Raw genomic sequence first — 23,252 nt, forward strand, 5'->3', positions numbered from 1 at the left:
TCAACCCAGTCAGAGAGTCTCAATTGGACAATGTCCCAAAGACCCCCATGGAGCTTTGTACCCCTTCCTATGGCATAGCTCCTGGCCATGTGGAAACTAGGGAACTTCTGCAACATCTAGGAGCTCACAAATATTCAGATTATCTGAAGAAGCTGCTTTGGGGACTTACTCCCAGACCTTTAAAGTAAGGGTGTTGCTTCCATCCAGGGTCCATGGAGAATGGAAAGTAAAGGCAGGGACAGTTGCCAACAGAGTTTCCTGATAATGAGAATTTCCTAAAAGTGGTCCAAGTCAGGAAGGATGGTCACTTAGTAGGACATTATAGGGAGATTCAAACTTTTGTTCGGTGTTTAGAGTAAATAACTTGCCCATTCCATTCCCTTCCAGCTCAGATAATGTAGGATTATATTGACCTAATGCCTGAGGGCCTTGTTTACAAAAAACAAGTTCATGATTTGGGCTTCATTTTCTGGGAGGTAGAAGGAGGAATTCATAACAATGACCATAAGGGTAATTAATATAACTCCAAAGCTTACCCTCACAAGGAGATGGAGGAGTCCCTGTCCTCTTAAAGCCAGGGCTGGGCTCGGGCTCAGTTCCAAACTGACTCAGCAGGCTTTAGTGACCTCAATGCACAATAGGGGTGATGTCTGGAAAGAATCCTGGAGAGCTGACTGACTTCCATACAGACAGGAAGGCTAGAATTTCAGCCAGGTACTGGTTGGGAGAGGGAGCATTAGGAAGTGGCACCAAGAAGTTTTAAGAGCACTAATGGATAGAGGAAGCCTATAAAAGGAGCTTTTCCCTGCAAGGGGTCGGGGAAGAGGGAGGGGTTGCCTGAGCTGGAGAAAAAAAGGGGGGGGGGGTAGATAATCTCGAGCTTCTGTGGCAATCCACTAAAGAGCTAGGATCTGCCCAATGTGTTAGTAGAGCAAGTGGAAAGGAATCCCTACCCCAAATCTTTCTCCTACTGTATGTCACAAGATGGCAGACATCATTATAGTAGACTGTAGTATTTATTACTCCCCAACCTCATTCTTTTTGTTTTTGTTTTTGTTTTCTGGAATCAGAACCTACCCATCCTCCAACATAGACACTAACCTGGACACTTAACCTAGGTCTGGCCAACCCAAGATCCCCCTCTAGGTACAGTGATGGGCTTGGGGCTGGGCATATGAGCTAATTATGAGCAGGGTCAATCAGAATCTTACTTAGAAATGGGAAAAGAGACATTATTTTTCTAATGGGGTTGTCAAACAGGGACCATGTAAACTTGGCATTGACCATAGTCATCTTCACTGACCTTAATGAGGAATCACATTCACAGTTAAAAACAATGACGCCAACATCCAGCAAGAAACAGTCAATGATAGGGAAAAAGAGAGCCCAGATAACACCATTTGCACCCCTAGATCCAACCAACCCTGAATCTTCCAGTTAGGTGAGCTGCTAAACTCTCTCTTTGTTTAAGCTAATTTGTTTTGGGTTTTTGTCAAGCAGGCTTAACTTTTGAGTCCTCTAAGGCTCCCAGGGAAATTCAAATTCCTCTTAGGGTATGCCTTCAGCTGGTGAGAAGCATCCAACTGGGAACATAAGAACAGATAGATGGTTAGAACATAGGAGCAAGAGCAAGATGGGGGATGATTGAAGATGCCATTAGGTCTTGGAGAGGAAAGATAAACATTTCCTTCTTCATCAGTCTGCTGGGGACAGATATAATGTCCAAGTTCTTTTCTTAGAGAGTGTAGAGAAAAGGCCCAGTGAAATGATAAGGCAACCATTGCTCCATGAGTGTAGAAAATGCTGGAACATGGGAGGCATGGGATGAGTCTACCCCAGAGCACACATTTGTTCTTGGTTACCTGCGCTTTTCCAGTTGGAGAGACACTGTGCCCAAACCTGTTACCAGGGCCATTACAGGGCTCTGCTGCCCAGATTGTGGTGTGCCTATTTGGGTGAAGGTGGCGAGTCCAGGGACCATGTCCATTCATCCTTGACAAACCTGCTTTCCTCAGACCCCCTAGCATATCCAGTTTGGAGCACCTCCTCCAAACGTCTCCTACTCCCTTGGCTTCTCTCTGGGCACAGCTGGTTCATAGGGCTCTAAGCAAAGTCCTATTCTGGGAAGCTGCAGCCCTGGGCCTGTATGAGCAAGTTTGCACTATCTCACTCTGAAGCAGGAACCCTGCCCCTCCTCCTGCCTGTGCCTCAGCTTTGGCATATAGGTTGCCTGACCAGCTGCAGCCTGCCTGGGGAAAGCAGGCTGATAAGTGATGGAATGCTAGCCAGGGAGGGATGCGGCTGGGCCTCTGGCTCCCCAACCTGCCTGCCAGCCAGTGGGAATCGTTATCTACACCAGAGAGTGAGCCAGGCTTCCCACACTAAATTAGCAAGAGCAGAGCAGATGTCTCCCTTCAGTGCAGCAAAGGATTAGACAGGATAGAGCTCATGTCTTACCCCTTTCCTATAGACAAGGGCAAGTGTCGAGTCCTGGGGTGGGTACCTTTCCTGGGGTTCACAGACCACATCATGGTTGGGCAGCCTAGGGTCAAAACCAGCCCTGTCACCCCTCTGTCTGGAGCATGGGTTTCCTTCCTCTCATTTTGTCTTCATTTCCTTTGGGAAATAGAGGCCTTATTTTAGGTCTTATCCTCTTTTGAATTAGCCATATTAGAAACTTCAAGTCCTCCCCACCCACTTCCTCCCTGAACCCTCCCTCTTATGAGAGAGCTCTAGTCCAAGAGCCTAGGTCTCCTACCTTGACCAGCATCTGTCCCCTTCTGCTTTGCACCCTAGTTCCTTATCAACAGCATATGGGGATAGAGAGATGGCGGGCCAGGGGCCTCTCTGGCTTGTCACACTTCAGTGACCCTCCATCATCCTCTGTTATTCAGCCTGACTCTGCAGCAGCTGAAATCTTCCCAACCCTGACAGCCTGGCTCATATCTTCCTCTCCTCAGCCCTTCCGCTACAGGAAGTAGAGAGTCAGAGTAGACGCTTGTTCCCCTGCAGGACTGCCTGGATTTGAATCCTTGTTCTGGCACTTACACTCAGCTTGAACAAGGCACCTTTCTCTTTGGTTTTCATATATGTAAATCAAGGATAATAATTGTACCTTCATCATAGGGTGGCTATTCAGGTTGTGTGAGTTCATTCATGGAAAGCTCTAGAGAACAGCACCTGCTAGCTATTACTGCATCCATGCTATTATTCAGCAATTATTTTTGAATACACACACTTTAAAAAAAAAAAAGCCCTCCTTGCTTTTAGCTTTGGCTGGTCCTGGCTTTATGAATAAATATCCTTTCTGGATGCAGCATCTGCCCCCTTGGCTCCTGCTTAGTTGAAAGTTGATAGGGCAGGATGACTTTGGCTCCGTGGACCTCGTCAGGTTCTGCCTTCAGGGGCCTCTGTGGGCTGAAGGAGGTAAGAGCCTAGGCTTGGGGTGGGTTGGACCTGGTTTAAACTTCTACTCAGAGAGTGTGCAGCCTCTAGCTAGTCCCTTATAGTTCCACATCTCCATTCCCTTATCAAAAAAGGGGGCATCATAATGACTCTCTCTGTGTTTTGTTGTATCAGTCAAATGAATCAATGGATAAAAAACAGTAGAAATTCAACAGCTGCCTGTTGAGTACCTGTCTCACCTGCCTATGTGTGCCTGACCTTTCTCCCTTGCTGTTCAAATGCAACCCCTCAGACAGGTCTTTCCTGACACCCTCTCACACGGCCAGCAGTGTTGCCACCTTCTCGTGCCCCCTCCAGGCATTATTTTGTTCCATCTCCCTTAACACCAGCTGACACCTTCCAGTCCATCTTTCTGTTCGTTTATGGGCCAATCCCCAGGGCGCCTACAGCTTGAGGACCTCTGCCAGGACCTCTGCTTGAGTTGTGCGCCCAGAAGCCTAGACCAGTACCTGGTTCTTGCAAACAGGTGCAGTAAATATTGCTGCTTTGAAGCCTATTTTATATCCTAGCCATTTTTTTAGCCCCCCTCATCGTGTGGTTTATTGCAAGCAATAAGGTTTTGAATCAGGCAGAACGAAATTTAAACTGTCTCTCTTCTACCTTAAGAAATGTGCTCTGAGCTCCCATTTTTTTCATCTGTGAAATGGAGAAAATAATATTTATACCAAAGGGTTATCTTGAAGAATAACTGAGACCATGGTGCCTAGAACAGTGATTGACAGATGGAAAGAGTACATTAAATCCTTTGTGAATGAAAGGAATGGAAGGAAGGAGAAGGAAAGACCACAGGCACTGGCCCTTTATCAGATCTCCTACTTACAACCTCTCCGTCCTCCCTCCCTTCCTTTCTTTCCTTCCCCTGCCTGAAGCTGGCACGCTGGGACTCCTGCTAATCCTTCAGCCACAGGGTGTCTGTCTCTCTGTGTCCCTGCTGGCAACAGCAATCTGGATCAGCCTGAGAAGTTATTACCCTTTAAAGCAAGGGTCGACCACTAGTTTAGCTCAAGTGCCACAAATAGGGGACAAATTTTGCCAGAGGCACCAGAGTGGCCAAAAGAACATTTTTCCAATTTTTAGAAAGGTGTCACCAGCACCCATTGGCACTTTGGCTTCATGCTAAATTTTCCTAAAAGACCTTTATTATTTACTTCCTGTATCTCTTTTGATCTTTTTTTTATTAGTTTCAGAGGTACAATTTAGTGATTCATCAGTTGTATATAACACCCAGTGCTCATTACATCATGTGCCCTTTTTAATGTCCATCACCCAATAACCCCATCCCCCTCACCCACCTTCCCTCCAGCAATCCTCAGTTTGTTTTCTGGAGTTCAGCATCTCTTATGGTTTGCCTCCCTCTCAATTTTCATTTTATTTTTCCTTCTCTTCCCCTGTATTCATTTGTTTTGTTTCTTAAATTCCACATATGAGTGAAATCATGTGGTATCTGTCTTTCTCTGACTGACTTATTTCGCTTGGCATAATAGCCTCTAATTCCATCCATATCATTGCAAATGGCAAGATTTCATTCTTTTGATGGCTGAGTAATATTCCATTTTATATACATATATATGTGTATAATATATTATACTACATCTTCCTTATCCATTCATCTGTTGATGGACATCTGGGCTCATTCTATAGTTTAGCTATTATGGACATTGCTGCTATAAACATTGGGATACAGGTGCCCCTTTCAATCATTATGGTTGTTCCCTTTGGGTAAATATGGACTAGTACAATTGCTGGGTTGTAGGGTAGCTCTATTTTTAACTTTTTGAGGAATCTCCATACTGTTTTCCAGAGCAGCTGCACCAGGATGCATTCCCACTACCAGTGTAAGAGGGTTCCCCTTTCTCCACTTCTTCGCTAACATCTGTTGTTTCCTGATTTGTTAATTTTAACCATTCTGACTGGTGGGAGGTAGTATGTCATTGTGGTTTTGATTTGTATTTCCCTGATGTCGAATGATGTTGAGCATTTTTGCCATTTGTATGTCTTCTTTGGAGAAATATCTGTTCATGTCTTTGGCCCATTTCTTGACTGGATTTTTTTGTTTTTTGAGTGCTGAGTTTAATAAGTTCTTTATAGATTTTGGATACTAGCCCATTATCAGATAAGACATTTGCAGATATCTTCTCCCATTCCATAGGTTGCCTTTTAGCTTTTTTTGCTCTTTCCTTTGCTGTTCAAAAGATTTTTACCTTGTTGAAGACCCAATATTTCATTTTTGCTTTTGTTTCTCTTGCCTTTGGAGACAGGTCTAGCAAAAATATTGCTGTGGCTGAGGTCAAAGACATTGCTGCCTACGTTCTCCTCTAGTAAGGAAAATTACAGACCAATATCTCTGATGAACATGAATGTAAAAATTCTCACCAGATTCTAGCTAATAAGATCCAGCAGTACACCAAAAGGATTGTTTACCATGACCAAGTGGGATTTATTCCTGGACTGCAAGGGGGAGGGAGGGGTTCAACTTTTGCAAATCAATCAATGTGATACCTATTGCTCTTGAGTCAGGAGTCATTCTCCTTCTCTCTTCTGTTTTTACCTCTCTCCTTTTTATGGCTCTTGCCCTCTTCTTCTTTCTATAAGAGGCAAGCCCCGCCCAGTGCTTTTTATTCTAGTCTTCTCCCACCTTCTCCCCACCCTCTTTGACTTCCTTTCTCCAAGTAGCCAGAGTGTGATTCCAAGATGTAGATACAGAGGAAGAAGAAAGCCCCAACATCATAAGACCCTTGTCATGGGAGACAGTTGAGCCTATTGGCTCCCCGTTGCTCCCTATTTCAGCTATCAGAGTGCAAGCTCTGGGTTTGCTCTGCCATGGTATTTTTTACATCCTTCTGTTAGTAAGCAGAAAATCTTGCATGTTAAAAGAAATAGAAAGGCAATGTGCTCTCTGTGAGGCTTCTAAAGATCAGAGTTGTTGTGTCCAAGCTAAGTTTATTTTATAATCTTCCTACCCCCCATTCAGGAGTCAGTCTGTAAAAATTCTGTAAGTAGCATACAGGTCGCTCACCAAAAACAGGTTCTAATCTGGGTCCAACCAGGGACCTGACACTCTCCTCAAGGCCAATCCTCCTCCCCTTTATCACCTGTTTATAGCAGCCTCTTGAGTTTACATTTCCTCTTCCTAAAAATGAGAACAATAATCTCTACTTTAGGCTCTGTGCCCCTGATAGTGTGTTCTGAGGCTAGCATGTGAGGCTGCAGGGGAGGGTCTGGGCATCTGGGAAGGAATGACCCTCAGAAATAGTTGGTAAAGTCTTCCTGCTTTCCTCACTGTTATCACAGGTAAATGGGGGTCCAGATCACTTGTAATCTGGGTTTTTTGCCAATTTGAGGGTCGCTGAAATTCAGAGAAGCAAACTCAGCCCCATTTGAGATGAACTTGTATTTTCTTACTTAGAATAGCAAGCACTGTTGGAAGTGTACATTCAACAACTCAAAGTCAGATTTTGAGTTTCTTTGGCCTTATGGGCAAGCCATTCCTTTGTGTATCAGTATCCCAAATTCCCGCATCCCCTTGAAACTGAGCAAGTGCTGCATCTCCAGAAAACATGTGCTCCTGGGGTCTTTGTCAAATCAGAAGACAGACCCTTGCCTCTGAATCTGATACAGTGTTGGGCACCTCAAAGTGACTGGAGTCCAGTATGCTGTGACCTTGAATGTATGAGCTACTTTTGAAAGAAAACATTTTTAGAGAAAGAGAGATCAGGGGAGAGAGTCAGAGGTAGAGAGAGAGAATCTCAAGTAGGCTCCACCCCAGCACAGAGCCCTGTGAAGAGCTTGACCTCACAACCCTGAGATCACTGCCTGAGCCAAAATCAAGAGTCAGACACTTAACCAACCCTCTGAAAGAGAACTTTTTATTGCAAGGAACAAGCTAAGTAGCCCTGAATTTTAAAAAATAAAAAGTATTTTAAATGACACAGATATTTAGGCTACAGGAAAAAGTTGGAGGAAAACGTATATTAGAATATATACATATACATGTGAATATATTATTATGAGCTAGGTATTGTGCTAAGCACTCTACATACTAGATTTCATTTATTTAAGTGTTTAGGAAGAAAAATGGAGGAAAAAAGTCTCCTAAGTAGGTGAGAGCATACATTTATCTTGTACCAGAGAATAAAGATGAATGAAAGTCCTGGTAAGAAAGTAGGTAAAAGGATCCTACACAGAGACCAGCCTCAGTCTGGGCTGCTAGCCAGAGGCATCTAGAAGAAAGGAAATAATGAACTTGTAGAATGTCAGAGCTGGAAAGAGCGTCAGAGCTGATCTTTTCCAAGCACTGCTTGTTCCATTTTACAGATGAGGGTGCCAAGGTCCAAAGAAGGGAAGAGACACATTCTGACATAGGTGGATGTATCCAGTATCCCCTCCTTGGCCAGGGACCTTTCATGGAAATATAACACTGTGTTCTCATTCCTCCATCAGCCAAGATGGAAGGTTGTTTCTCCTCAAGTACTGCTCATGTCCTTGCTAGTCATCTGCTAACCTATCAATGGGCGATTGGCATGTGTTGTCATTGTGGCTCATCTTATGGCAAAAGCTCTTGCTGACCCAGGCTAGTCAATCCAACCAGCAGGTTTTTCCCAGGATTATGGCCTCGGTGTCATTATTGAGGATTAGTCTCTAAACGGTGGAGAAAGTCAGACTTGGCATCTGTCCTGTGAACCTGTTTATGTTCATGTTCATCAGAACCTTAGATTCAGTGAGTCATCTGGCTGAACCTCACCGATCAGAGCAGTAAGAAGACTTCCTCAAAGTGATACAACTGGTTGAAAACCACTTAGGCCAGTGTCTGTCTTCCCTCCCTGTAGGAAAGGACTAGCGGTGATCACTGTGGTTTACTAGTCCTGCTAGAGTCCTAGCACAGGTGCTGGGAGAGTGCCATTGCTAGGCTCACAGTATGGGCACGGAGGGTACAGGATGCATAGGAGGCTTAGTGGGGCAAAGGTCAAAGTCCCCGCAGCCAGCTGTTTGTCCAGCACATACCTGCCAAGAGAAGTGCTGCCTTGTACTTGCAAACCTCTCACAAAACCCACTGACATCTTGCTGGACACCATGAAGGATGCCAAGCAGTAATTTCCAACCCCATTTCCTAGTGAGTGTGTGGCCTCAAAGACAACACCTAACCCATAAGAATAATAATATGATAAAAATATAAGCTTCACATAAATAATAAATGATAATATAGCATCAAATAATTGGCCATATTCATACAACAAGTACATTAGGGAGCCTGAGGGCCTATATCTCTAAGGCTGTGTTTCCTACATGATTATAGTCAGGATAATAAGTAACATTTATTTAGCATTTACCAGGTGCCAGATATTGTTATTCATATATATGTTTATATATGTGCTTTCATATCTACCTATATATGTGTGTATTTGTGTATGTAGAAATATATATATAGGGATCCCTGGGTGGCGCAGCGGTTTGGCGCCTGCCTTTGGCCCAGGGCGCGATCCTGGAGACCTGGGATCGAATCCCACATCGGGCTCCCGGTGCATGGAGCCTGCTTCTCCCTCTGCCTGTGTCTCTGCCTCTCTGTCTCTCTCTGTGTGACTATCATGAATAAATAAATAAAATCTTAAAAAAAAAAAAAGAAATATATATATAGAAAGGCCAAAGAAATACATTTATATATTTTTTTAATTCATTCTTCATAACAGCCTTATTAAGTAAGGCCCTATCATCCCCATTTCATAGATGAAAACACTGAGGGACAAAGAGGTTAAAACAAAGCTCAGAACAAAACTCCATTCCAACAGCAATACTTTGCTCTGGGCTCTCAGTTTGTGGGGTCTGGCTAGAGCTCACTGCTCCTGTACCACCCCAGGAGAAGGAGGACTTCCCCTTTCTCACTACCTCCCACCTTGCACACTTTCTTTATTCCAAAGAGAAGCTGAACCAAAGCCCAGAAGAGGTTCCAGGAACCTTATGTTATTTTCCTGGGTCATCCAGGATGTGTCATCTTAAGCTTGGTAGTGACAAGACAGAAAAGTCAGCTTGAGAGGGCTGGATGCAGGGGTGCACCCTCAGCTGGAGGCTGCGCTTGCCTCCCATTTGGAGTGTGAAGAGAGGAGGTGGCCAAGGGAGCACCAAGGGCACCTGCAGTGGGCAAGCGGGAAAGTGGCCAAGCCCAAGTCTCCAGCAGGCTGGGCTGGTTGGGGTAAGTTGGGGCAGTGTGTGTCAACAACAGATATATTAAGAGGGATTGACTGTAATCTGGGAAGCGATAAACTGACATCTTTAAATCCATCTAATACCCTACAATCAATAATTAAATCATCTGGTATCAAGAGGAACTGAGTAGATAGTAAGCACACGCAAGGAAAGGTGTGGGCGCCAGACCCCAAACTCCAGAGTGGAAATGACATGCCAGTCAATAAGTGGGAGAGAGAAAGAGGAGGATAAACAGGGTTTGTAAGAAGGCCCTGGAGAGAAAAGGAGATGTTTGAACAGAGCTGAACTACAGGATGGGGGTGGGAAGGGCGTTTGTTCTTAACATGGTGTGGGTGGGTGCCAGCTTGCCACAGCAGACCAGGTAGTGATGGGCCACTCCCTCCTGTGCCTGCCAGTTCTGGGATTCTGTACCCTGTGGAAAAGCATGCAGTGGGGCCACGGTATCCCATGATCGCCATCCTGAGTATGGTGCCATCCCTGAAAGGAGATGGAAACAGAAACCACAGTTTTTTAAAAAATGAGAAAAAAAAATTTCCCTTTCTCTCCATTCCCAGGTCACTAAGTCCAATGATAGGATCCCCTACTTCTCAGTCATGCTCAACTCCAAGCATCTGCTCAGTTCACAAGCGTGCTGAGTGGAAGAAATGCACAACCTGAATACAGACTAAAGCCCTGCCAGGGTCTTCTACTCTAAAGAGCTCCCATTCTAAATCTGTCACTAACAATTTTTTGTTTTATGAGTTGCTTATGTCATAAGAGGCACAGGGCTCCAGATGAGTCAAGAGATAGCGCTGCATATGTAATTCAGTCGGAATCTGAGGCCGAGAGTTTGCTGCCCTTAGCTGAGAGAACATAGGGGTTCTGGGCATTACTGTGTGTGTGTGTAACAGAGAGAGAGACAGACAGACAGACAGACAGACAGACCTGTGGGCAGCTGGGAAATAGAGAGAGGTCTGCAGTGGAGGCTGAAGGGCCAGCCCAAAGGTGCCACACGTGGAGTGTGCAGGTCCATCCAAGCCACTCTCCGGCTCCAAAGAGGCACAAAGGTCTTGCTGAAGGCTCTTGCTCAGGATGTCACTCTACTGTGAATATACCAAGCATGAAGTAATGAACTCCTGGGGGGCGGTGACACGTCCTGGGGAAAGTCGTGTCCCTGTGGGCACATTTGAATGTGTGGAGAACTATCAACAGAAAAATAAATCAGGGGGAACATTCACAAAGACAGTCCTGAGGACAAGGGGGGAAAATGGGGTGAGGTGTGTCAACCATGAAATCTCAATGAAGGATTAAACTCCTTGGGTAAGTTTCTTCCCTCAACCAAGTGAAGAGTGAAACCTGGATCCAGCCTTAAGGTTTCCCATTCTATGAGGCGATTCCATCCGTATTAGTTTCCTTTGGCCACCATAACAGACTGGGTGGGAACTTTATTGTCTCATACAAGTCCAAATCAGAATGTCAGCAGAGCCATGCTCCCCCTGGATCCTGTAAGGTAAAATCCTTCCTTACCTCTTCCAAACTTCTGGTGGCTGTCAGAATATTCCTTGGTATTCTTTGGCCTACAGCTGCAAGCAATTCAACCTCTGCCTCTGTCATCACATGGAATTCCTCTCTCTATGTCTGTTAGTGTCCAAATTTCCCTCTTCTTATGAAGATGTTAGTCAGTGGATTAGGGGCCTCTTCATCTTAACTTGATTACTTGATTATGTCTGGCTCTATTTCCACAGAAGGTTGTATTTATAGGTAGCAGGGGTTAGGTCTTGAACATATCTTTTTGTTTCAACCCGTAATATCATCTGACTACCCTAGCCCCCTGGTAACCTCACACACCTTGAGTTACCCTGTGAGGAGAAAGGGACAGAATAAGCAGGATAAGCCTAGTCTGCCCCCCACTCCTCCCTTTACAGTGGGAAGAGAGAGTGTCCTAGACAAGCCCCCCCTGAGGGATGCTGGGACTTCCTCATTTACCCTTTCTCTTTCCCAATATGCCTCCAAGGGAAATGACCCTCGACAGGTGTGTGCGCGTTAGGTTGACAAGTTGTACTTGTCTTATTCTACCTCCATCACCACAGAAATTACAGACCTATTGGGAACAAGAACAATGTCTGGCTTATATGTGTGTTCTCTGCATTCCAGGCTCTCAGGACTGTTTCACTCAATAAATATTTGTTGAATTGAACTGAATGAAACTAAATTGAGTTGTGGGAACAAATCATGCCAATACTCCTTTGGCTTTGGAAAGTAAAAAGAAAGGGTTTTGTTAAGAGCAGAGCAAAGGCTTGGGATAGAGAGAAAATAATTACCCTGTGGTTCTGACGAGGCCACCAGCTGGCCTGCAAAGTCAATGTGACATGCCCAGCTCTCCTTCTGCCGCATTACCTCTTCCAGGATCCCATGTCTCCTGGTCCTCCCAATAAGGAGAGATGTCCAGCATCTTCTCTACATTTTTAGAAAGTCTGCCCTTTAAAAAAAAAAAATAGCATCTCCCTTTGATGCTACTGACAATCTGGTTGATTGACATGTGCCTATGTCCACTCAAGTTGTCTGCTGGAATGCTCCAGCTTTACAGAGTGAGGCTCCCCACCAGTCTTCCTGGGTAACACAGTGACCACAGGCATAAACGGGACTTTTCACTTCACACCCTTCCATTCTATGGGAATTCTCATTCCTTTTATACTCCACCCAGGCACTGCCTGGTGGGGCCTCATGGATTCCCAGAAAACATCTTAGCTGGATATATCTGTGCCATTTCCTAAGCTTCAAATTTGACTTGCTCTGGTGGTATCTCTAGTTGCCCCCAAATGGCAGCAATGCCACTGATGTCCTCTTCTGTCACTTCATGACTGCTGGTGTCCCCCCAAGATCCCCCAGGTGCTGCTTCTGACAATGGCACCAATAAGCTCAAAGGGGCTGTCACCAACACTAGACCCATTAAGAATCCCAGTGGGCAGGACATCCACAGCCAAACCACAATACCAAGGCCAACACCAATGTCACCAGCACTGCTTCCTACCAAGCCAAGGCCACTGCCAGACTTCCAACTCCTGTTAGCAAAGCTGTTGCCAAAGCAGCCAACACCAGCCCAAGGCTACTGTCAGACTGGGCTCTTTGTGACTCTTAGAGGAGCTAGAAATGACTCGGTACTTACAATGCTTGTTTGGCTGCCTCCTCACCTCATGGTGCAGGCATGAGACCATGGGGGCTGAATGAAGGCAATATGAGTGGAAAACCATCACTATTTTTCAATGGAGGCTATTATCCCTCCATTCTGGGGATGGCTTATTGCCCCTGGATTAAGTGTAAGTGCCTGCATCTCTCTCTACTCAAGAGTTGGTCTCCAGTCTTCCTGTCACAGACCCCTTAGAGCTTTGCTTCATGAGATGTCCCAACAGGCTTGATACTAGAGCAAACTCAGATAAAACTGAAACTGTAAATTTTAATATGTCAATTAAAACCTAATTTTTGCCTAAAATGTATTTTTCCAGGAATGAAAGTAAAGCATAATGGCAGGACCTACCAGCCACGGGGGTGGAGTCAGCCAACAGGTCTGACAAGAACTAAGTAATGGACCAGAAAGAAACCATGCCACCCCATTTGCTTTCCCCCTGCCATTTAGCTTTTCTAGGAACTCCGAATATGTTTACAGCAGCCATAGTCCTTGTGTGGGGGAGCAGGAGCCTGGGCCTTGATACAATCAGAAATGCCCCAAATTGAGTGAAATAAGATAAAAGACTATAATGCAGGTGGCCTACTGGTTTTGCCAAAACCAACCCCACCCCAAGGCTGAACACAACTGGCTCTATCAAGTTCTTTTTTTTTTTTTAAGTTTTCGTTATCTACTTATTTATGAGAGACACACACACACACAGAGAGGGAGAGGCAGAGACACAGGCAGAGGGAGAAGCCGGCTCCATGCAGGGAGCCCGACATGGGACTCGATCCCAGGTCTCCAGCATCAGGCCCTGGGTTGAAGGCGGCGCTAAACTGCTGGACCACCTGGGCTGCTCTATCAAGTTCTTTTTATTTGCTTTCTTTTTTTTTTTTTTTTTTTTTTTTTTTTTTGATAAGGAAGCTCCAGTATCCTGAAAGTCTGTTTCTGATCCCAAGGCTACAGCAGGCCCTTTGGCTGGGTGAAATGCAGAGATTGGCTGGGCTGCCCTTGCCTGGAACTGAGGACTGATGCTTCCTGATCTGAGGGACCAAGCCTGACATGCCTAGAGGTCTCTGTGGAGATGTGAAGAGCTCTGGGGAGTGCAGTCTAATATTGATGTTGGGACCCAACTCAAGCCAGCCCCTCCCACAACCCCACTCAACTCAGGGGCCATGCATCTGCTTGAAGACTCTGGGGCCCTTGTTCTTCACTCAGAAGGGGCACTCTGAATGGAGGGAATGGCTTTTAAAGCACAACAAAGATAGGAAAGGAAAGAATTTGAAATAAATCTATCCTTTCAAAAGCATGGAGAATCCACTCTGTGTCATTTCCAGCAATAGGTTCCATGCCTAAGGCATGCAGGAAATTTAAGACGTGCTCTTGTCTTCAGGGACCATATTCTTCTTCAGTGGAAGAAATGACCAAGAGTAACCCATGGAACACCAAAAAGAATGAATGAAAAAGGGAGAAAGACAGGAAAGCCAGCCACTCACCGTTCAGGTATGCTAGTAAGAATTTGATTCAGCAAAAAAAACCAGGAAAGTCGCTTTATTCTCATTTTCTGATTCTTGATTCACTGTGAAAGACCCCTTGAGGAATGAGTTACAGAGCATGGGCGCCAGGAAACTGCACACTGTTAATGCTTATATGAAGTAAAAATTCAATGAGTCAGACTCCACCTTACTCAAAGGTTTGAACTGATGAGAACTTCCAATAGGCACATTCCTGATGTGTGCTGAAATATGTCCTCCAAAAAGAGATGTTCAAATCCTAACCCTTGCTAGCTGTGCATGCGACCTTCTTTGGAAGTAGGGCCTTTGCAGATGTAATCAAGCTAAAATGAGATCATACAGGATTAGAGTGGCTGCTAATCTAATGACTAATGTCCTTACAAGAAGAGGGAAATTTGGACACAGAGACACGCAGGGAGAACACCATGTGAAGATGGGAGGCAGAGATTGGAGTGATACTTCCACAAGCCAAGGAACACCAAGGATTGCCAGCAACCACCAGACACCAGGCACGGCGCTCTTCTGCAGCCTTCAGAGACCGCAGGCGGGGAAGACCACCTGATTTTGGACATTTAGCCTCCAGAACTGTGAGAATACATTCATATGTTTTTAAGCCACCTAACCCAGTTTGTGGTACTTTGTGATAGCAGCCCTAGAGAATGACTCCACTCTCCTGACCTCTACTTTTCCCCCACTGCCACAGCCCCTTTCACCCCCACATACACACACAGAGAGAGTATTCTGAAAACAAGAAGTTGTTTTAAAGCTGAAATGTGGAGCTGCTTCCTGCCTGACCAAGATTCACACACATTCTTAGCACTGGGCCTTTGGTCCTTGAGCCAAGTCTCCAGTGACAGAGTAACCCTAAGACCGACAGAGAAGCTTAGGAGAAATGCCCCAGTAGTGCCTGAGAAGTGAGCAAAGAAGTCCCCAGAGAACAAACTGCTGCCAGCCTGGAGTGGAGAAGCACAGAGGACGAAGACTCGCAATCTCTTTGTTCCAAGCTGGCAGAGGCTCGGTAGCCGCCCCCCACCCCTGCCTCCCACACATACCTTAAGCCCATAGCAGGTCCAACAACCTGGGATGGCGGATGCCACTAACGCGGATGAACACCTGATTCTTTCTCACCTTCCACCCCCATCCTAAGTTGGCAGCTGAGGCTCTCATCTCTCCCTTTCAAGTCCATCCATGCCCCTTCATGAAAGCTTAGGCTCACTTGAAGTTAAAGAGGTCCTCAGAGAGAGAAAAAAAAAAAAAAAAACCCGCAAGCAAAAACCCAGCCACCTGCTTGATTAGGACCCAAAAGGCTTGGTTTCAGTGCTCTTGGTGAATTGATTTGCATCCCTATTCCCCTTCCCCAAATTGGCATAGTCATAAATACCAGCCCATTCTCTAACCCCCTAAACTACAATTAGAAATCAAGACACTCACATCCAATTCGAGCTCTTCTAAGAGAGAGTTGCCTTCCTCTTCTGTAACTCATCATGATGCCAAGCTTGAGAGGAGCTCAGGAGCACTGCCAATTGGCAAGTTTGACAAACTAAGTTATGGGAAAGCACAGGGTCAAGGCACCCAAGGAAGTATCACACAGAGCCAAGGTGCTTGTTTATTTACTTACCTCCCTGGGGCCATGAGATCTGTAGCATGTTTAGAAATCCATGTAGGCAGAATGATAGAAGAGGTACAAAAAAAACACCAAACAACAACTAGTTCAACACCTTCATTTTCTAACCCAGAGAAGTGACAAAACTTCCTAAGGCCATACAACTGCTTGTGGCAGAATGGGGACTTAAACCTAGTTTCCGGGATCCCTGGGTGGCGCAGCGGTTTGGCGCCTGCCTTTGACCCAGGGCGCGATCCTGGAGGCCCGGGATCGAATCCCGCGTCGGGCTCCCGGTGCATGGAGCCTGCTTCTCCCTCTGCCTGTGTCTCTGCCTCTCTCTCTTTCTCTCTGTGTGACTATCATAAATAAATAAAATTTTAAAAAAAATTAAAAAAAAATAAACCTAGTTTCCCTGACTCCCAATCCAGTGCTCTTTCTGGAACTGTGACCAGGAATGGAAAATATGCATGGTGATGAAGCAGGAACAAGAGGCATAGGGAATGCCAGACCCATGAGGCACCAAGAAACTGACTCATCAAACATACAAAACATCACCTTGACAGCCCCAGCAGGAGCCGCTTTCCACCCTTATTAGATCATTCTCAAGTTGCCAAGTCAAATGGGTGACTCGCTGATATTCTTGCTTGCCTTAGAAGAGCACTGCTTGGTGAGTTAATAAATCTGTCTGAACCCTCCTACAGGAGACCACCATAGCACTGTTGATCTTCCAATTGGTGTTATGATAACCAAAAAGGATCCAGCTTCTTATGTTTATGTTTTGGATATCTAGGCCTCCAAGTCCTCCACAGTCTGATCCCAACCACCCTTATTGACCTTGCCTGTCTTTAAGGCAAAGATGTGTAAATGGTTTATTGTCCAGTTTCTATCCCTTTTCCTAGTAGCACTCAATATTTGTTTAAGGCAATGCTAGCTACAACAGACAAACATTGAACGCCCATGACTTAACATAAGGAACATGTTTCTTTTTGCCGTAACAGCTGAGACAGACACCTCTCTTCCTCCAAGAGGTCATTCAGAAACCTAAGCTTCTTCTTTCTTGTGGATCTGTCATCTTCAACATGTGGCTCTCAAGATCATGTTGAGTGATCATCTCTACTGCAGCCAGCTGGAGGGGAGAGGAGCATGGAAGAGCATGCATGGGAGCACACATGGAAGTGATGCCATTCCCCATGCATGGCAAGGGGACCAACCCTATAACAATCCAACCACATATTTTCTATCCAGACTTTGAGTCTTGAACAAAAAATACAAAAGATACAACAAAGGACAAAGAGAGCACTTGTAAGTCATTTTCACTGCACCATGGTGGTAGTTGGTAGTGGTGATGGCCTCTAGTGAGAGCTCAGTCCAGTGTCATAGCAGAGTCTAGGCTGATGTCTTCACTTCTGCTTCTCAACAACTTCTGCTTCTCACTTCACTTCTGTCCTCAGCGACTCCACTGATCCTTATTTTCATGGTGCCATAAGGTTACCTCCAGCATCTAAAACTCACTGCCTTGCTTTATAGTAAAAAAAAGACTGGGAACAACTGCACTGTAAGTAAAGAGATGTATTTGGAAATCACAATACTCCCTCACCGCCTGTCACAAATGACTGAAGATATCTAAAAGATCTCACCTTTATCATAACTCCCTTTATATTCAAATGAGAAGAAAGCAAGTGGCAAAAAATTTAAAGATTTTAAAGTCAGTGAACCACCAGATAAGCAGATACTTTGACTACTCACTGCACTATTCATTATCCACTACCCTATTCCTATCTCCTTTACTAGCAGAAATATCACGAATGGTACTGTAACCTACTGACTGGGAGCAATTAATGTTAACTCATTAATCTTGGAGCTTAAGAACAGTGCCCTCGTGGCTCCTCCCCTCAGCTCCACAGGTTTCTCCAGAGACCTGGGGTCAAGTCAAGTGAATGTTTGGAGAGTAGGTCCTTCTGAACGTCTTTCAACTTGGAGTGGAGCTGTCCCACCCTCATCTAGGACTGCCTACAATATGACAGGTTCTGGAGATGCCAAGATGAAAACCCCCAGTCCCCACTCCATCTCCATGGTGGAGATGCTCTTATCAAAGTAAAGGTGACCGGCCTGAGGCAGATTGCCTACCTCAGGGAGGAGAAGTTCCCCCTCCCCACCGTTACCCACCTGTCTGGGAGAAAGAGTAGAGAGTGCATAGGATCATGACCAAGGGGACTGGACTCAAGAGAGTCACAGCTTTTGGAAGAAGGGAACTTAGACACTAATTTAAACTTTCAAACTAAGAAACCCTGTCTTCAGATGAAATTCCGCATGGAATTCCAATATGTAAAAGATAAAAGTAGAGAGCTCTGACTAGTGCTGGCATAGAAATTCTTGGGTTCCGGGTTCCTGTTCCATGCTCTCATGAGTGCAGAGGCACTCACTGTCCCAGGAATTCCATTCTGAAAGCTGCTGACCTTAGTCATTCATTCTACAAATGAGGGGTCTGACACTTGCAGGTCTCAGCATGCTAATGACAGGGACTTGTGTTTCCTCATCCCCATTTCACTTCTTTTCGCACAAAGTTTGCCATTTTCTGACTCAGCTTCTTCCTCTTTAAAATAGGGATAGAACCAAAATATATCTGCTTCACCTACCAAGGGGGTTCCTCAGGGTATAAAACATAAAGAAAAGCCTAAAGCACTTGGAGTAAGGAAATTGTACTTGATGTTTCTCAACATACTTTGTTCCTGCTCAGACTATTCCTTCCTCATCTTCACATATGCAAGGGGAAGCTGAGGCTCTAGGCTTCCTATAACGAGGGTCTCCAACTCTGGGTGTGGAGGACAGGTGGGTGCCTTGAAAGTGAGGTTCACTGTCTTCGAAGGAAACACAGCAACCCAACAGTGCCCTCCCTGCCATCAGAATGTCTTCTTTCCATTTAAAAGGAGCTTTAGATTTCTCAGGAAATTCTCAAAAGCCCCATTTCCTTACTGTTTGGCTGTGAGGAGCTATGTTAAGTACCTCAGGGCTGCCTGCTTAGAGCTCAGCTCTCTCCATAAAACTTTACCTTTATATCTCATTGTTAGCCTCCTGGGAAGACGAGTAGCTACTGGCCCAGCACATGATAGGACCAGCTCTTTAAGCAAGCGGCCAATCACCTCTTTCTAAGAGTTAGGGTGAGGTATCATCTGAGGGAAGGGAAGGAAATGAGTTCATAATACTGTGGCCTCTTTCTCAGGGCTGGGACTGGCAAATGGGGAAAAGCAGACTCTTCCTTTTTCATTTGTCTGGAGATGAGGGGCATTTAGGATGGTGCTTTACACCAGTACCTTCAGCTCCAGGGCCTCCCAAAAATGTAAGAGACAGGGAAAGGTTCTTTAGGGGATGGAACTGAAAGTGATCAAATTCTGCCCATTGTCCCCACAGCCCATGGCACACGGCTCACCCTACCTAGGCACTAGCCATCTCTAGGCACATTCCGGCTTCTCCAGATTCCAGTGAGAATCATGCAATAAGAGTATTGTTAGCTCTTCTGACAAACAAGCAAACAGATGTCCACCAAGGATAAGAGCTTGACCTGCATCATGCATGGGGCCTTTGGCAGTCACATGCTAACTGGGGCTTCTGAACCCCAATTTAGTCTTGTTGATCATCTGAGTGATACTGCTCCCTCCTGACCCTGAAGGGAACCTATAGGTATGCTCATCTGAGACTCAGAGGGCAATGCTGGGATTCCAAACAGGGGATGAAAGACTTGGGAAAGAAGTCCAGGGCTCTCAGAAATCCTAAACCAGAGTTTCCCAACTATGCTTAGCCCATTCTGTTTGAGTTACACTGAATCAGAGACAAGCATCTGATCCAAAAGAATGACCTGGAGGTTGCATCTGAGGCTCTGAGCTCTAGATAGACTTCCCTGACACAGAGAAGAGGCAGCACTCACTGGAAAGAAGTCAAGGCTGCTAGGGAATGTACTTACCTCGCATCAGGAAGGATTTAGGCAAGGTAGGAGAAGAATTTCACACTATCAGCTGTGCTGCTTCAAAATGTTTAAGGAAATGGTATCCAAATTCTCAAGGCCTAATGATTTTTCTCCAATATCTCTTTAAGCTGTCCTCTCTTCCCCAAGGTCAAGGACACGTCATCTTTCACCTAAACAGCAGGGTTGATTCTAACTGCCTCTGGTTTTGCTTTCTTGTAAAGTAACCACCTTGCAGCAGACAGAGGCAAGTCTGACCATACCAATCCCTCTCCCAGGCCAGGATACCTACCGTGTGGCCTCACACTTCTGCTTTCCAGCAACACCAATCAAGTCTTTGTTTCCTGCCCTGCCCCAGGCTGTTTTCAGCTCTGTGACTTTGCATATTCTGTTCTCTCTGCTTTGAATACCCTTCTCTGCCCTGCTTCCCTTCATCCTCTTTCCATGTGGAAAGCCTTACTCATCCTTCAAGATTCAGTCTAGGTATTTCCACCTAAGGAAGCCTGTCCCAGCCACAGTGGATGCAGTGCCTTCTTCCAGGCTTACCTGGCACCTTGGCACATCTTTAGTGTTGCCTGGATCATCCCATGTCATTATGGTCTGTATCCCCAACTTAGCAGTATTCCTTGAGGACATGTCCAACTCACCCTTCTATGCACAAAGAATGGCATGAAAGGGACTTAATAAATAAATTGAACTGACTGGAGCTAAACTCACTTAGTTTGGGGCAGCCCTGGACTTTGCAGGATGAACTGAACAGCCCCTCAGGGGCTTCTGGTCCTTGGGTTCAGTATGATCAGTATGTGAGAGGCTCTATTCTACAGGTCTCTGAAGTCTGTGGGGAATCTTCAGACATCCTAAAGGAATCCCAGAAGCAACAGGAAAACCCTTTAAAATCTCATTCAGAATTATAACATGATGTGATTAAAAATACATATTAAGTTCTTTCAAAAGTAAAAAGGTTATTTTTCTGTGAGGGGAGAGAATATGAGGCAGTTCACTCATCAGAGCATTGAAAGAAGAAATAAATACCAAAGTTGTGGGTGGCCCTTTCGTCTGGCTCCATCCTGGGCCAGGTGAGCTTGCTTTGCTTGGAAAATCAGCAAAAACATGTAGGACTCAGCTCTGCTGCTGGCACCCCTGGATCTCCAGTGCAGCAGGAATTTTTCTGGTGGGGTTTTACCCGGGGTCTGAGGCAATGGAAGCCATGCGGTGGCTTGGATGCATAGCAGTAAATTAGGTATCTTGTTCTTTGTTTTCTAATCAAGATGTGAAAAAGCTCTTGCTTCTTTCTTGTCTACTGCAGCATGGCTAATTGCACTGGGAGAGAAGACTCCAGGGCAGAGACTCCAGTCAAGCTGACATCTGCTGTTGCTTCCTCTGTGCACATGAGGCCTGCATGCCCCACAGTCTGCCTTGTGCAAGTCACAATCCGGCCACCAGTGGGAATGATCTAACCACCCCTCTCCCCAAGTAGTAGTCAAAGAAAGGAGCCCCCAGGGTCACGTTTGAGGGAACTCACTCTCCTCCCAAGCCTGGGCATAATTTTAGGGTAAAATATCATGGTTTGGGTTTGCTTTTGTAAAAAGGCAGAGGACTATATTTAGCGGCCTGTCTGGAACACATTCCCCAGGGAGTCTCTACCCTTTAGAAAGAACTCAAGAGAAATGTCTTCTGAGCAGGAGCAATCCACCCACAAGGGATGCGGGCATCAGACTCCATTCCTCCCTTTCTCAGAGAGGAGCTATCTGTTGGCATAGGGCTTCAATGCAATAAGCAGTGGCTTCATCCCTTCCATTCCTGCTCAAGATCCTGCAGTGGCTCCCCATTGCCTTTAGGATAAAATTTAACCTCCTTAGGAAGGCCCTTCCAGGGACTCTGTAACCTGATCTCCACTAATAGATTCATTCAGCAGTGACTGAGCACCTGCCTGTGGCGGCTTGAACATTCATGGCTCCTGCCTTTAGGAAGCTCACAGGTTAGTGAGTATGTGGTTTTATGCATCACACTTGGCTAGGTAACAGTCTCCAGTTATTCACTCCAACATTAACCTATGTGTTGCTGCAGTGATATTTTGTAAATATGATTGAAGTCTATAATCAATGAACTCTAAGTGAGGGAGGTTACCCTTAATGAGCTGGGTGGGTCTGATTCAATCAATCAAAAGGTCTTAAGAGCAGAGCTGGGGTTTCCTCAGTAAAGAAGATATTTTTCCCATTGACAGAAGCTCCAAGCCATGTCTGGGGGTTCCATTATGCCCTTCCTGACAGTCTGCATTCTGGATTTCAGATTTGCCTGGCCAGCCCCACAATTAGACAAGTCAATTCTTTGTAATAAGTCACTTAATATATGTCTCCTGCTAGTCAGGTTGTCTTGTTGACCCTGACTGATACAGTGGGATGCCACCATCAGAGAGTGCCCTGGCCATCAGGAGACATGCCTTCTACTACCAGTCCATAATTCCAGGCCAAATACTCCATAAGCAGAGCACCTCTCCTATGCCAAGCATTGGACTAGACATTCTCACATGCATTATCTTTGTCTTCCCAATAAGATGGCTAAGTAGAAATTACAGAGGAAGAAACCAAAGCTCAGAATGATTACCTACCTACCTACCCAAGGTCATACAACTAGTGAAGTCAGAGTTAAGGTTTAAACTAATTCCACCTGACCCCAAACTGCCTTTCCATGACCTGGTACAGCTGTCACCTCTTATCTCACTCAACTCTCTGAGTTTCAGCTTCCTCATTTATGAAAAGGGGTGGTCCCCAAAGTCCATCCAACTATAAGGTAGAGAAGTTTGTCCTACTGTAATAGCTGGTAGCCAAGTTTCTCTTCAGAAAAGAGCAGTCTTTGTTGGGAATATAATCTGACATGTGTTTATGATAGGAATGAAGCCCTTCTCCCCACATCCTGGAAATCCAGTAACAGCAAGCTCTACAGAAGGGGAGGGATGGCGGTTGTAGGTTGGAGCCCTCAGAGGCAGAGACAGGAGTTTGGGAGGAGGGTAGTCCTGCCTGCTGGTGCCTTCCAAGACCTGTAGTGCAGTACTACCCAGTGCATAGTACTTAGTGAGGGTGACATTTTTTGGTTTGCGAGGAAGAGTTTTACAAAGATTTGAGTTTCACATTGGGCTCAGCATGGAGAGAGAGAGAGATATCCTTCAAGAAAGATGGAATTTTTCAGGTGAAGAAAGTAAGGACAATATAAATTCATTTTACTAAAAGTCTACCCACCCACTGCTTCTGAGCTTAGTCAAAATCTTGGAAAAGGGGCAGCCCAGGTGGCTCAGTGGTTTAGCCACTGAAGCCACTGACTTCGGCCCAGGGCGTGATCCTGGAGACCTGGGATGGAGCCTGCTTCTCCCTC

Source organism: Vulpes lagopus, chromosome 1 (genome assembly GCF_018345385.1).
Source record: "Vulpes lagopus strain Blue_001 chromosome 1, ASM1834538v1, whole genome shotgun sequence".
In the NCBI taxonomy this organism is placed as follows: domain Eukaryota; kingdom Metazoa; phylum Chordata; class Mammalia; order Carnivora; family Canidae; genus Vulpes; species Vulpes lagopus.